Source organism: Puma concolor, unplaced genomic scaffold, assembly GCF_028749965.1.
Source record: "Puma concolor isolate L17-30 unplaced genomic scaffold, mPumCon1.1.hap2 unalloc_scaffold_23, whole genome shotgun sequence".
NCBI classification, from domain to species: Eukaryota; Metazoa; Chordata; class Mammalia; order Carnivora; family Felidae; genus Puma; species Puma concolor.
This window is the reverse complement of record NW_028240229.1, coordinates 448,097-458,246: the sequence shown is the minus strand read 5'-3', so window position 1 is coordinate 458,246 and position 10,150 is coordinate 448,097. Positions and strand designations below refer to the sequence as shown.

The 10,150-nt window shown below is 59.7% G+C and overlaps 1 long non-coding RNA gene across 1 annotated transcript; it reads right to left on the bottom strand.

Annotated features, from left to right (window-relative positions):
- Positions 1-7,738: 7,738 nt before the first annotated feature.
- LOC147571529 (uncharacterized) lies at positions 7,739-10,141 on the bottom strand. Its single transcript, XR_015247324.1, has 3 exons — positions 10,125-10,141; positions 8,937-9,068; positions 7,739-7,879 (listed from the first exon to the last, which is right to left on the bottom strand). It is a non-coding gene; the product is annotated as an uncharacterized LOC147571529 (long non-coding RNA).
- Positions 10,142-10,150: the final 9 nt, after the last annotated feature.

The window sequence follows — 10,150 nt, the reverse complement described above, 5'->3', positions numbered from 1 at the left end:
TTGGGGACCAGTGGAGAAATCTACAAGGCTGGCCGACTTCTGCCCATCCTCTTGTGTGTGAAAGACACAAGTTACACGGGGTGATGCGGGGTGTGGGATGTTGGCTTTGGAGGCCCCACCTAGCGTCGCCAACCCTGGGCCACAGGCCTAGAAGTGGGGCAGCTGCATGCAGACACACAGGACCCACATTCCCGGCTCTGTGCCGCTGGATCAGACACCCTGAGGGCCCCACAGGGGGAGGCCGGCCAGATCAGGGGCTGCGTGGCGCTGGGCAGGGGGCAGCAGGCTTGCACATCAGGCCATGGGGGACGCCCAGGCTCACTGGTGGGGTTGGCCGGCGGTGGCCCCCGGAGCACGGATGCGCTGGCGGAACTGAGGTCCGTCACTCACAGAGTGAGGTGTGAGGAGGGGGCTAGGCTGGCGATGCCCGCCTGGCCAGGGGAGGAGCACTCGGCTGCACCTGCCACGCTCCACCACGGGGCCTGCGCGTCAGCCCCAAGTGCGTCCCTGATGCCTGCCCACCTGGCCTGAAGCCTACTCTGGTGACATGTCTGGAACCTCCTTTCAAGGCCACCACGGGGTTCACAGTCCCCACTGTGTGGCTCCTCGCAGCCGGCAGGTTTTCTCTCTGGCCTCGGCCACTCCAGGCCCGGCCAACACCCGTCACCAGACTCACTTGTTGCAAGAAGGGACACGGTTATAATCGGTGTCTTCCTTGCACCCCTGGCGTGGTTCCCCCACCAGCCAGCCTGACCCAGCCCACTGCAGACCTGCAGACAAGTGGGGCCCGCATGGGGCACCCCAGACCCTGAGAACGAACGCCATGTGAATCCCTGGGACTCAGCCTTCAGTTTCTGAGCCATCCCTGTGACCCCTCTGCGACCCTTTCCTGTCGTCCAGGCTGCCTGCCTCACCCCAAAGACCCTGGACCCCAGGCGTGCTCTCCCTGCACTGACAGCAGGCAAGCAGCAGACACTCCTGTGCTTTTATCCCCAGCCCCAAGCCAGTGAGCCACACAGAGAAAAAAACGTAAGATCTCAGGCAGCGTGGCCATGGCGGGTGTCTGGGGTAAAGAGGGGGAGTGGGGTCGCAGAACAGGGTGCGGACCCATGGGTGACTCAGGTGTGGGGGGCTGGTAGGCATGGCAGGGCCCCGAGCCAGATCTGGGGCAGGGCCCGCGGGGAGCCTCCCTGGGACAGCAGGCACTGCTCCCACAGTGAAGGATACACCATACGTAATCAAGTTCCAGTTTGGTGGCAGCAAGGGGACGAAGATACAGAAGTTGGCGAAGGCCAAGATGAACAGTATGGTCCACGCCACCACCTGGAAGGTGTGCAGGGGCCACGACCAGCCATTCACTCTGGACCAGCGGCGGGGCGAGGCCTGTTTCCTGCTGGCTTCCCGCAGGGCCCCTCTCTGGCTCCGGCTGCACAGATCCATCTGCAAGACGGGTGGAGGGCCACCCCCACCCCCAGGGACACCGAGGAAAAGGTTGCAGGAAAAGCAGACCCTATGACCACGCGACACTTCTGTGTGCTGAAATCCTCAGGGAATCTTCTGCAAGTTTCCCTTGAGGACGTTCCTGCTCCAGAACAAAGGCCTGCTGACCAAGGGGCTTCTGGGGTCTCTGGGCACTCTGGGGACACCCAGGTCGAGCTGAGGGGCTGGGAGGGAGCCGTGGCCACTTCTGGCCAGGTGTCAGTCTGTTGGAGAAGGTGAGCCACATCACAGCCGCCCCCGGCAGAGCCGAGGGTCCTGGGGACTTTGCCTCATTAGGGCGGATTTCTGCCACTCTTCTCGGGGTGTGGGGCCAGGCAGGGCTCACCTGATCAGTGAGACCCCTGGGGGACCACAGAGACCATCCCACATGGACGGCGAGGCCAGCACCCCGGGGGTTGGAGCACAGAAAGGCACCCTGTGTTACAAACGACACAATTCCCGCACGAAAACAACATTTGGATGGAAGTACCGGCCAATGGGAAGGATGCTTCTGAAAACCAAACCCCACTAACGGGGAGGTGGGCTCTAGGGTGTAACCACAGACCTTGGCACAGGGAGGTGAAGCAGGGATGTGGGAGAAATTGGAAGTGCCATGGAGGATGGCAGTGGAGACAGCACTTATCTTGTCGAAGGAGCGAGGGGGTGCGGAGAGGACACGAGGGCACAGGGAAGGCACGGGAGGGCGCATGTCAGCCCAGGAGCCCGTGGAAGGCAAGGGTGGGCCACATCCTACGGGGCTTCCCAGGACAGAAATGGTATCACTGACGTGGAAACACTGAGGTTGCAGCTGGCGTTGGATTTGGTAAAACTTGAAACAGAGCGAGTTTTCAAGTTCTGAAAGTACTTTGAACCCGAACAAAGACAGCCAAAGTGTCACGGGAACATGGGACTGAGAGTGCACGTGTGGGGGCACCGCAGCAGCACTCCTCGGAGGCCCCCCGAAAGCTTTCCTGCAGCCAATCTCAAAGTGGCACCAAGAGCAACACTCCGCGGAGGGTGAGCGTAGCCTTGGTCCCTGGGGCAGGACCACAGCGCCATGAGTGTGAGGTCACAACCACGCACACGGCCCAAGCAGCCGCAGCGGGAGGTGCACACTTACCCAGTCACCAGGAGTGGCTGTGGTGGGCACCACCAAAGTCGGGCCCCGCGGGCTCCGCAGTCACGTGGGCTCTGGTGAGCCGGGGGTTCTGGAGAGAACAGCTGCAGGTGGTAGCAGGGGCCTCGCCCCGGGCCCCCTGGCGGGGCAGGTGTTCGGCTCGAACACCCCCTTGGATCTTCTGGTTTGGTTTTTCAGTCTCAGAAGATTCCAGCAGTTCTCACCAGGACAAATACCCAGTTACCAACAAACGCACGGGTTCCTGATTCCTGCCGAGACCAGACGGCACAGTTAACGTGGGCTCCGTGTGTGCACAAGACACCCGTGCGGACACGTCCATCCACATGCTCACGCTCACACACCACACACGGAACACACGTGCACACGCAACACACCGCACATACCACATGCGTGACGTACCACACACATACACCATAGAGTGCATACACATGTGGAACACACACCACAGAGACATACACATGCACCACACGTACAGCACACACACAAGACACACATGCAACATAGACACACACCACAAACACACACACACACACACACACACACACACACACACACACAGCATAGGCACACAAGATTTCTTGACTCATTTCTCGTTCCTCACATTTCTCGTGCTATTTCCTCGGCCTGGAGCCACGTCGTTCCCCACCCCCTCCGCTAATGGCCATCTCTTGCCTTTGGAGCCTGTGCCGGTGTCACTCCCTAGACGACCTCCTAACCACCCCCCTACCCCCACCAGATCTGAGCCAGTCCCCCGTCTACTCCTTCCGCAAATGCCAGGACTGTTCCTCTGGATTCAGCCTGCAGGAAGGGAACCTAACGATCTCCCTCTTGGGCAGACTCGGTGGGGCCTGGGTCCCCTCTTAGCCCAAGCTCAGTTCCTGACATTCGTTTTTCGTTACTCCTAAGGATTTAGTCCAGGTTTTGGTGTGAGATGTGTTGGAGCCGCAATGCTCCCACAAGACCATCGTCACCTCCACGTCCCCAACACAAACATGGCCGACTCACAGAAGCTTCGAGCAGAGGCTGCTGCACTGGCCCAGTGTGACTGTGGACGGTGACCCTGCCCCCTGCCAGACAGACACCGTCACACCATGCTCTCTGAACAGGGCGTCCTGGGCACACCTGCGTGTTTATGATATCACAGCCTGGCAAACGTGACCTTCTGAAACCTGACACAGGTCCTGACAGCCCCTGAATCATTATTTCATTCTGTGTCTTGCTTGGGGATGCGCACAGGTTGTGCTTCTGAGTTCTCTGGTCACAGTAGAAGCAGGAGACACTTACCTCACTGGGAGACAGAACCCGCTCCACTTCCTTCCTGGTTAACAGTCCAGGCAGGACTGAGGATCACAGTCTCACTTGGCCCAGGCCTGAGAAACAACAAAGGCCCAATTGCTGTGGCAATGATGGAGCCCAAGGCGCCTCATAAAGCCAGGGCCGGCCCCACCCTGGGGCCCCCACAGCCAACGGGGGGCAGGGCGGGTCCAGCTACAGACACCCTGTAGAGAAGACCTGGGGCCCCCACAGCCAGCTGGGGACACCCTGCAGAGAAGGCCCCCGTGGCCGGGGTGGGGCCAACTGCTGGTCTGGGTCATTCCTACATCCAGCCTGACTACCTGGGCTTCCACGTCCTCAACACATACCCCCTTTGGCCCAACACACCATGCGGAGTGATCTTCAGGAGCAAAGAGTCCCTGGGGATGACAGGGACGCTGATCCTGGCAGCTTTGTCTGACCACAGGCGGGCGAGAGGAGATGGGGCCCAGGATGAGGGGCCGCAGGGAATGAGGGTGCTGGAGGCCGGTGGCCGGGCGGGGGAGGGGAGAGCGGCTGCCCCTTATGGGCCCTGCACACCAGCACCCGCCTGTGGGCAGCCCCGGGCTGGGGCCCGCACAGCTCTGCGTGCTAACCTCCACCTGGAACCACATCCCAGGGAATCCCGTGCCCAGGCCTGCCGGCCACCACTGTCCACAGCGCTACCCCGGGCCAGGCCAACATGCCACCAGAGACCCAGGGCAGACGACAGGCTGCTTGACCAGGGTCTCAGACCCCCAAGAGCCCAGCCATCGGCACAGCAGAGGCCGTGGATGGTGGGAGATGCCAGTAACTGAACACAGTTCAAGTTCAGGGCAGGGCACCCACCAGAGTGCAGGCCTCCCACAGTGCACTCACTTTTGAGCCGCCACGTCTGACACGGCATGTGAGTGTTGGCTGTGAGGCCACCACTCCCACTGGCAGAGCTCAAGCTGCGGCAAAGTTTAGTCTTTACAGCGCTTGAAAGTGCTTTTCGGTAAATGAAGACGAGCAAGGTGTCGGCCTTCTGCATAGAACGGGCTTCCCCAGATACGCCTGTGTGCAGGCTGCTGGCCCCTCGCTGGGGTTTTTTCTGGGGCCTGTGGCCTCAACCCCTCCACTCGGCAGACCCTGAAAGAGGCACCAGGGAGTGGGGCAGGGGAGGCACTACCCCAGGGGTCCCCCGAGTCTGCAGGTGGTCGGGCCTCCTGGCTGACCTGGAGCCACGGTGACCTCAGCCACTCACACCTATGAGAAATGTGCCTCCAAAAGAGACATCTTCGCTCCAAGAGAAAAACTTCAGAAGCTACAACACTAAGACACAGACTAAAAACCAGAGCCGTAACCCCCGCCCGGGACAACCAGGACTTTTCCCACGCACAACTGCGTGCCCTAAAATTCTAATGGGCCCCACTCTGTGCTGTGGGCCCCACTCTGTGGGCCCCACTCTGCAACCCACTCTTGTCCCCTCTACTGCAGCCCAGTGTCCCCTTCCCTCAACACAGACTCCCCCCTAGTTTTAGGGTGCACAGAGCACTCCACCGAGTGTGATCCTCAACCTGCCTGACAGGAAGGTCATTCACAAGCTCTGTTACGGGCCCGCTGCAATCCCGCTGCGCACACACCTAAGCAGCCAACCCCCAAAGGGTCAGCACTGGGGCTGGGGGCAGGGATGGCAGAGGAGTGAGGTGGAGTGCGGGACAGGTAGGCGCTGGCACTCACGTGCACACACACAGGCACCAACACACACACGCCAACACATGTGCTCACACGTGTACGGACATTGACTCACACACATGCTCACACACGTGCTCACACATGCACTAGCACAATGTGCATGTGCACGCCCGTGCACCAGAATAAACATGTGCACACGCGTGCTCACACATGCTCACGTGTCACACGTACTCATGTGCACACAGATGCACATACGAGACTGCACAAGCGTGCAACACTCACACATGTGCACACTCTCCACCTCACTGGTCTTGTTTGGAGTGTGGCTTCCCACAGAAAAGGCAGCAGGATGGACCCCCATCACCTGGCACTGTCTGCCCACACAGCCCCTTCCTGGAGAGTCAACAGCATGGTTGAGGTGCTGTGGTGCTCCCATGCATCCGTGGCTGACACGTGGCCACTGTGGCTCTGAGGGACCCTCCCCCTCTCAGGCCACCTGCCCCCAGTTATTCTGACCACCAAGAGCACCTGTGGGTTCTGACCTGGATCCTGCCAGCTTCCTGGGGCAGCAAGCCCAGGGAGGCGCCCCAAGCCCCAGGTCCCCCCTTCACGGCTGTGTGTGACACACCCAGGAAGGAGCAGCCTGACCGTGGGGTCTGTCCTCCTGGGGACTTGCTCCTTTGCTGGCACCTGCCACGGCTTCCTGACGCCTCAGCTATGCAATGTTTTGCTCCCCTTCTCCTGAGGTTCCCAAGGCGCCCTACCAGTGCAGCAGGCAGTGGCCAGCAGGGCTGGCCCACCCCATGGCACTTGTGGGCCGGGGGACGTCGTGCTGTCCACTGCCTCCGTCACACATACCCCCTTCCCCCAGGATTCACTCTGCCTTGTGAGGTGACAGAAGCGCCAATCTTGTTCTGTTTGAATATTTTGAAGTTTATTTATTTTGAGAGAGAAAGAAGTGTGCGCATGTGCGTACAAGTAGGGGAGGAGCAGAGGGGGAAAGAGAGACTCCCAAGCAGGCTCCGCACTGTCAGCACAGAGCTCTACACGGGGCTTGAACCCACAAACCGGGAGATCATGACCAGAGCCAAGATCAAGAGTGGGACGCTTAAACGACCGAGCCGCCCAGGCGCCCTTCCAATTCTGTTTTCAAAAAGGAAGCCACCTGGAAGATGTGCAGGGTGGGTAAGAGAGACACACTGCGGGCGGAGAACGGGGCCAGACACAGAGTAAACGCGAGAGGGTGAGCAGCCGGAACGGACGCTGCTGACCTCCTGTGACAAAGGTTCTTGCTGAAAAGTCACTTGGAAGTGGACACTTACAGGGGCGCCTGGGGGGCTCAGGGTGGTTGAGCATCCGACTGCGGCTCAGGTCATGATCCCACGGTTTGTAAGTTCCAGCCCCATGTCGGGCTCTTAGCTGGCAGCTCGGAGCCTGGAGCTGCTTCCGTTTCTGTGTCTCCCTCTCTCTCGGCCCCTCCCTCTCTTGTGCTCTCTCTCAAATATAGACGTTGAAGAAAATTAAAAAAAAACAAAGAAGTGGACACCTATGGGGCTGCAAACAATTACATGCGATCGCTCTGTATTTTATTGAGATCTCTACATTTTGCAAATGTAAACAAACATCCAGTAAACACATCCAGATTAAAAAAGTCTATGGACACAGCACATCACTGTCGTCAGGGGGCAGTGTCAGCTTCCAGCAGAAGGCAGGCCTCGCCCAGCACAGAGCCTATCCCAGGCCGGGAGGGCGCGGCCCCACCATGACCTGCTTTGGAAATGTGGGGACGGCGGGGAGGGCGGGCAGGGCAAACAGCACACAGGACCCTCAACGTGGGCATCTCTTGCCTCCCAGGGGGTGCTCGGGAAGGAAGCTGGGGCAGGATGGTATGTCCCGGCCAGCCACAGAGAGGAGCTTTACAGACCCCTCAAAGCTCAAGAGACAAAGCACAACGGCTCAACCCCACCCGGTCACACACCTGGATGTGTGCTGTCCACTGTCCAGGATTCATGGGGCTACCCACAGAAACACGGGATCCGCGTGTGGCTGACATGATGCCAGAGACACTTCCCCACCTCCCCGGGGCTGCTTCCCGCATGCCAGAGGAGACAAAACGAAAGTCTCTGTCTCACGACAAAAACTGTACACACAAATAAAAAAATAAAAAACTAACGGAAGTCTATCTACAAGGCTAGCTCTTTGCAGAGGCTGCAGGTTCTGGAAACTGAAGAAATTCGTATGGGTCGTGGGTCACCTCTGGCTGCTCCCCGATGCTGAGGCCAGAAGGACTTCCTGCAATTGTGGGAAAGACAGGTGTTCACACAGTGGATCCACACACACGTCGCGGTTCACACCGGGCCGAAAACGTGTCCTAGTGACGGCGGTTAGTGAAACCACAACTCAGCCATACAGCCCGCTTGTTACTCAGCCAAACCTCCACCATGGACGAGCACCCCCGAGCCCACAACGTCAAGACGTATTTCGCGAGCCCGACCTTCTATCTGGGAACTACAACAGGAGCATGGGGAAGTAAGGGAGTAAATTCAAGGAGCCAGGAAGCGTTTGGTTCCCTTCCTGGTGGGACTGAAATCCCGGTGGGGCCCACACACCTGCCCGCTCTGTCTCAGTAAACACAGAAGGCCCCAGGCCACCTGCTCTCCCCTCAGGGCCTCGGAGGATCGACACACTCGTTGACACTCTGTGTTAGGACTAAAACCGGGAATGGCAGAAAGAAACAAACGTTCCCCGAGTTGAACTCAGCGTCTGAGGCTCGTTCTGCCCCTTCCAAGGTCCCTGGGGTGTAGCCAGCTGGGGCTCCTCATGACGCAGGGCCGGCCATGTCTCACGGCCACTCCCCAGGATTCCTAACCCCAAGTGACTTCCACTCACACGCTTCAGCCCCGTGCAGCTGCCCGACTAGAGGGCGGTCTCAGCGCCCCAGGGGCAGGGGCGCCCTGCAGAGGGAGCAGCCCCCAAAGTCCCGGGGCCACCTTACCCAGGTGGTGCTGGTCCCTACTGGAGGGGGAGGTGTTGGACAGGCAGCTGAGGATGGAGGACAGCCAGGAGCCCCTGCGCTCTGCCTGTGCCTCGTGTAGGTCCTGCAGAGGCGTACAGAGACACAAGCAACCAGGAGAAGAGGGAGGCTGCAGCGCAGATGACTGGCAGGCCTGACGTCCATCTGCCGGTGGGCAACATCCCCACTACGGGGCGAGCCTACCTGCAGCGACCCCGTAACACACACCACTTCTGGGAGGGTCCTGCTCGCGAGGCACCCCAGAGATGGAGCTGGAGACAGGACCCAAAGAGAGCCTGCGGGACACGAGCTCTGCCCAGACACCCCTGACGCTACCTTGCCCCCTGTGAGAGCCGGCTGATCCTGTCCCGAGCCTCGTCAGCTGCGTGCTCCACCAAGGCCAGCACGTGCTCCTCTGCCGTGCTGTCAGTCAGGCTGCAGGCATTTCCTTCCGGCTCAAACGTGCAGCTGCGAGGCAAGAACAGCACACACGTCACCGGGGCACGTGCTGCTCCCACCTCACCACAGTCAGTCCCTACCACTCCCCAAGGTCACCATGGGCTGGGAGCAGGGGCACGAAGTACTCCTTGACCCTGTCCTCATGGCTGTAACTGCAGCAATACGCGAGGCCTCCACGAACAGCAAGGGAGACCCAAACGGCCGCTGGAGGTGTCTCGTGTCTCAGCTGCACACCTGAGTCGATCTAAGAGCAACCTGACGGCAACCTCACTACTCACAATGTCATTCGAGGCACCGTTGGAAAAAGAGGCAAAGCTCCATGGAGCGTGGAGACACCAGAAACAAGGGTGAGCTGGGAGCACAGGTCATGAGGCAAAAGGGGCATCCCGAGGCTTCGGCAGGTGGCCTCAGACCCCACACAGAGAAGAGCTTTATTTGAACAGCCAAGGGTTGCTGGGTGCAGCACCCAACGGATGTGGTCTCTCCTGTGGAAGTTTCCAGAAGCATATGGACAGATTCCATCCAAGGAGCTGTGGGAGCAAATTCTGCCTGCGGATCCCAAGCCTGCAAGAACCCCCCCCCCCCCCCGCCCAGGGTGGATGGCTGCAGGAGTTGGGGGGTCGGGTATGATGAGAATGAAGCCCCCCCCACAAAGCGTGTCACTTGCCTAACACAGCACAGCTATGTCCCCCGCTCAGGGACAGCCAAGCCAGGCCACCAACAAGTGTCCTGCATAGGAGGGAACTTCTTCATAGTGAAGGGCCAACAATCCCTGCAACACACATATGGGAACAGCAGTGTCACACCTGGAACAGAGCCTGCGTATGGCTGGCAGGGGCGGTCCAGCCCTTGTGCCCCCAGGTCCGTTAGCGTTTCAAGGCCCGGCTGGTCCAGGTTGCCGGCCAGCTGCCTGGAAACACCTGAGACCAGAGCTCACACGCAGCCTCTGGGGACCAGGCTCCTTCCAGCAGGTGGGGTGGGGGGGGGTCCACGAGCTACTCCACAGACACGGGCACCAGCACAGGCTCACCCTCACTCACATTCCTGAGGTGCGTTTCCCGATACCTGATAACTTCTCTACTTCCTTTTGG